Raw genomic sequence first — 5,988 nt, forward strand, 5'->3', positions numbered from 1 at the left:
AAGGCAGAATGGTAGCCTTATGCAATGCAAATGTAGATGAAGATAGCGTTTAGTCTCGGAAGGAAGAATTGTAGCCTTATGTAAGTTGGAAGGCAAAATAGTAGCCTTATGCAATAAAAATGCATATGGAGGTAGAGCTTAACCTCGGAAGGCAGAATGGTAGCCTTATGCAAGTTGGAAGGCAGAATAGTATCCTTATCCGAAAATGAAATAAGGAATTATAGTAGAGTTTTCTTAGCTGATAGCAGTTTGTGATGTCATTATTATTGAGAGCGTTATGATAGACGGAATTTCACTGCTGTATATTGATAGCAAATGTAACGGTTCGGAGAGTTGTGTTTCTGAATAATGTTTGTCCATGAGTGTATAGTATGTTTAATGATTTTAAATCCTGGTGCCTGCATCCAAAGAAAAATTGTGAGTTTAGTGTGTGTGTGTGTGGGGGGGGGGGGGGTTAGCTCGTATCCCCGCTGGCTTTGCTTATCCTTCTCGGCTTTGATCTAGTAATACTGTACGTATTGTTGGGGTAGCGTTGCTAAACAAAGCAATTTCAGTAATAAACATGCATGGTTTCGTAAAAATATAACATAATAGTATAATTAAGAAATAGCTTTTAGATGAACTGACGATTGTGACGTGGCTCGGGACATGCAACCTCTCTAGCTATGGAATTTTGAGGGACCCCTCAAAATTCTGCCCCAGTTTGATGAATTGATGTTTCTAACTACTGCTCGCGGCGATTGGATGAAATTACTTCGGAATTTTTAGGGTCCTCCTCAAAATTCTGCCCCAGTTTCCAACTGCGGGGGGGGGGGAACGAAAATTTTAGTGCATTGCGACCGAACCCATAAGGCTGCCTATGTATCCCCTCTTAAACGGGAATTAGGTCAGGCATAGTTCAAATTACTTCATATAAGGAAAGCAAAAAGATTACACATAGTAACGCTTGACTACATCTAAATTTATCGGCTTCAGCCAGACTTTTCCGTCCATATCTGCAAGTATGCGGGCTCTCCCTGTCAAAACCTGATGAACCATGTATGGACCCTACCAGTTGGGAGAGAACTTCCCTTTTGCTTCATCTTGATGTGGAAAAATTTTCTTTAACACCAGCTGCCCCGGTGTGAATTGTCTTGGACTGACTCTTTTGTTGAATGCTCTGGACATTCTATTCTGGCAGAGTTGACCATGACAAACTACATTCATTCTCTTTCCGTCTATAAGGGCTAGTTGCTCATAACGACTTTTCACCCATTTTGCGTTGTCGAGCTCAGCTTCCTGTATGATCCTTAGGGAAGGAATTTCTACCTCAGTGGGAATAACAGCCTCTGTACTGTAAACCAGCATATAGGGGGTTGCCCTAGTTTATGCGCAAATTATAGTGCGATACCCCAATAGAGCAAATGGTAACTTTTCGTGCCACTGTTTATGCTTTTCTATCATTTTCCTCAATATCTTCTTGATACTCTTGTTGGCAGCTTCTATAGCTCCATTCATTTGAGGTCTATAGGTTGTGGAATTCTTGTGTTTGACCTTGAAGGTTTCACACATAGATTTCATCAAGTCGTTATTAAGGTTGGAGCCGTTATCAATAACGATTGACTCTGGAATCCCGAATCTACAAACAATGCGGTCGTAAACAAAGTCTACCAAAACATTTTTAGTCACTGCTCTGTAAGATGCTGTTTCAAGCCATTTGGTGAAATAGTCGATGGCTACTAGGATAAACCGGTGTCCGTTGGAAGCGGTAGGCTCGATTGGTCCAATAACATCCATTCCTAGGTGGCGAACAGCCACAGTGATTTTGTTACATTAAGCTCACTTGGATGTACATTTATCATGTCTGCATGTATCTGAGAGCGGTGACATTTCTGGACATACTGGATGCAGTATGTTTCCATGGTCATCCAAAAGTAACCTGCTCGGAGTATCTTCTTTGCTAAGACAAAACCGTTCATATGGGGGCCGCAGGTCCCAGCATGAATTTCCTCTAATAGCCTGGATGCTTCCTTTGCGTCGATACACCTCAGTAGGCCCAAATCAGGAGTCCTCCTATACAGGATTCCTCCGCTGTGAAAGAAATTGTTAGACAACCTTCGAAGTGTGCGTTTCTGAGTAGGATTTGAAAGTTCTGGGTAATCTCCTTTTTCCAAATATTCCTTGATGTCATAAAACCACGGCTTTCCGTATGCTTCTTCTTCTTCAACATGGGCCCTGTAAGCTGGCTGATCATGGATCTTTACTGGAATGGGGTCAATGAAATTTTTGTCTGGATGTTGTACCATAGATGACAGGGTAGCCAATGCATCGACGAACTCATTCTGGACTCCGGGAATATGTTGGAACTCCATCTTCGTGAACCTCTTTCTCAATTCCTGTATATGATGTAGATACAGGAGTATCCTGGAGTTCTTGGTTGCCCACTCTTCTCGTACCTGATGTATAAGCAGGTCGGAATATCCAATTACTAGTAGCTCTTGAACATTCATGTCAATAGACATTTTGAGCCCTAGGATGCAAGATTCATATTCGGCCATGTTGTTGTTGCATGGAAACCTGAGTTTGGCGGACACCGGATAATGCTAACCAGTTTCTAATACTAAGACTACTCCTATGTCAACTCCTTTGAAATTTGCTTCTCTATCGAAGAAAATTCTCCAACCGTCCTAGGATTCTGCGATATCTTCTCCTATGAATGATACCTCTTCATCAGGAAAATACTTTTTCAAGGGTTCTTATTCTCCATCCACGGGATTCTCAGCAAGGTGGTCTGCCAGCGCTTGTCCCTTGACTGCTTTCTAAGTTACGTAAACAATGTCGAACTCACTCAACATGATTTGCCATTTTGCTAGCTTGCCAGTGGGCATGTGCTTCTGAAAGATGTACTTCAAAGGATCCATCCTTTATATGAGATATGTAATATAGGCACAGAAGTAGTGCATTCGCTTCTGAGCTACCCAATTCAGAGCACAACAGGTGTGTTCCAAAAGAGAATACTAGGCCTCGTATGGGTGAAATATTTACTAAGATAATAGATGGCCTGCTCCTTCCACCCCATTTCATCATGCTGCCTCAGAACGCAGCCGAAAGCTCCATCCAATACTGCAAGGTAGAGTAATAAGGGTCTCCAAGCTCAGGCGGGACCAAGACTGTTGGTGTTGACAAGTACTCCTTAATTCTTTCAAAGGCCTGTTGGTAGTCATCAGTCCATCAGGATTCTGGTGATGAAATAATCTTCGCATTGCACGGTGATATGCAGTGCCTTGTTGTGCCCCAGCCCTTCAGGTGGCAGCTCGTCTTCATGAAAGGTGATCTTATGTCTTTCCAGAACTTGTCCTACCATGTTAGCCATTCCCCTGCCAGTGATGCTACCTGGCACGTATGCTTCACTTAGTACCTTTAACAGAGCATTCTTGTGCACCTCAGAAGTTTGTAGCAAAGAAAGAATGGAGATTTGCGCTGGTGATTTTGTTCAATTGGTCGATGACCGAGTATTCCTTGGTCTGTACCTTTCTCCAAAGATCGTCTGGACCTATCTCAATGAAGGGTGGCCGATTGGAGGCCTGCTTGCTTAACTCAGCTAGATGTTCAGGGTATAGACTCTACCAGTTCTTGTCATACCCTGTGCTGCAATAGTCTCTTTGAACTTAACCTTGCCTTTTCTCCTCGCCTCGGTTGTAAAGTCCCAGGGTACAACCTTTGTTTGGAATGGTGTCATTGTCGACATTGCCACTGGGATCGGCATGTCTATCCTTACTCCAAACGGAGTGTGTGCCTTGGGTGGCAAAACTGCAACCTTGAATGGTGCGTGTGCATTTGTCGGAGACATGAATTCGACCTCATTCGGCGCTGGTGTCTTTGTAGATGGCGTTGCTTTAGACTCAAGTGGCATAGACATATTTACCTCAGTGTCCTCAAATGGTTGAATCTGGACTATGATTGGATTGAGAGTAACTATTGGCTTATTTGGGTTATCGCCTTCTGCAATCAACCCGATTGATCTCTCGGGATCCCTATCATATTCTATTTCAATTATGTGGCTACCTCCACCCTTATGGTTATTTAGAGGGTTGTTGAGGACATTCGGTGTGGGTTCCTTTGCCACAATGATCTTGTTATCAATTAAAGATTGGATTTTGTCTTTCAAAGAACGACATTTATTGATGGTGTGCCCTTTCATGCCAGAGTGGTATGCACAGGATTTGTTTGGGTTAACCTATTGAGAAGGGTTCTCAGGGGTTGCAGTAGGGATGGAGGTGACATAACCAACAACTAAGAGTCTCTCGTACAACTGGTCAATGGGTTCGGCAATAACTGTATATTGTTTTGGAGATTGGCAATCCAAATTAGGTCGAGGTCTAGGGAAGATTTGGCATGCAGGAGGTGACTGATAGTGGGATGGTTGAGCATTATAGGTTTGGTAGACATGAGTGGTTTGGGAGTATCTAGGTGAAGTAGGTTGATATATGGGAGGTCGAGGTGATTGATAAATAAGTGGTAAGGGTTCTTGGTAGTTCGGATTGTCTAATATGTGAGCGGAGGTGTTGGATAAGTTTGGTATTTGATGGGAGATTTGGTCCATTGTGCAAACATCATGGCCCCTACGTCCCTTTTCTTGGAAACACCACCAGACTGCAAGGCCTTATTTGTAGCTTGCAAGGCCTCAAAGTTTGTAACCATTTCGCTTTTGATACCCTCTTCAATTCTTTCACCCAGTTTGATAATGTCGAAGAACTTGTGGCTCTCGATCATCATCAGCCATTCATAATACTGCGGGTCCTGAGCCCGGACAAAGAATTTGTTCGTCTTTTCCTCCTCTAAGGTCGGTCTGACCTTAGCAGCGTCGGACCTCCAGCGAGTAGCATACTCGCAAAAAGTTTCTATAGGCTTCTTCTTTAGATTCTGAATATAGAACACATTCGGCGCATTCTCTGTGTTAAATCTGAACCTGTCCATAAAGTCAGACGCCATACTTACCTAGCTTGAACACTTCTTTGGACCTTGGCTGATGTACCAGGACAATGCATCTCCTTTCAAACTCCTCATAAACAGCTTCATGAAGATTCTCTCATCTTTCCCTACTCCAACTAGCTTGTCACAGTATGTCCTCAAATGGTCCCTCGGATCCCATGTACCATCAAACATTTCGAACTTTGGAGTGTTGTACCCCTCGGGTAGTTTGACATCGGGATGTATGCAAAGATCTTCATAGTTCAGCCCCTCGATTAATTTACTTTCTTCAACGCCCTGAATCTGGCTAGTTAATTTCTTAAGTTCCTCAGCCAGGTTTCTGATGAGCATGTCTTTTTCATCAGACTCGGGTGTGCTTGAGTTAGGTTGGGTGGAGTGTGGCGTGGTCTCCACATAGATAGGGGTGTTGTGGTGGCTTGTTGTCTGGGTGTGGAAATGGTTATTTCTGTGGTTTTGAGGTTCCGGGATGAATGGTGGAGTGTTGTTTGGGATATGGCAGGTGTTGCATTGGTTTTTCGGTGGAATAGTGTGATGGAGAGGAGAGGGATGATTCTGATGCTTTGGGATGTTTTAAGGAGGTGTGGGGTTTTGAGTATTGGGAAAGTTGATATCTGGGGTGCTGAGGGAAAATGACAGGCTTACAAGATTCCGAACCTGATCGATCTCTTCTTAGAATTTCAACAGCTTTTATTCAAATTGGGATACATTCTCCTTAAGAACCTGAGTACCATGGCCATTAGTGGCCTCGACCCGTTCAGTTGGATTCTCCTTTCCGACATTGCTCAAATCTCCCATCTTGCCTTTGTTCTTATTTTTGATAGGACTAAGAGAAGGAGTGGGTGGAGGGCCCCTGGATCTCGTGGAATAGGATGATGTTGCCAAAGTGAACGAACTAACCTTTGGGGAGGGGAATAAAATAAAAATAAAAATAAAAGGTAATGAAGTTAGTGAAGAATATAAAAAGTGTTACAGTATTTAAACACACATAGTGCGGAATGTAAAAGATGTCCTAATTTG

The sequence above is a fragment of the Nicotiana sylvestris genome, chromosome 3 (genome assembly GCF_000393655.2).
Source record: "Nicotiana sylvestris chromosome 3, ASM39365v2, whole genome shotgun sequence".
Taxonomy (NCBI): Eukaryota; Viridiplantae; Streptophyta; class Magnoliopsida; order Solanales; family Solanaceae; genus Nicotiana; species Nicotiana sylvestris.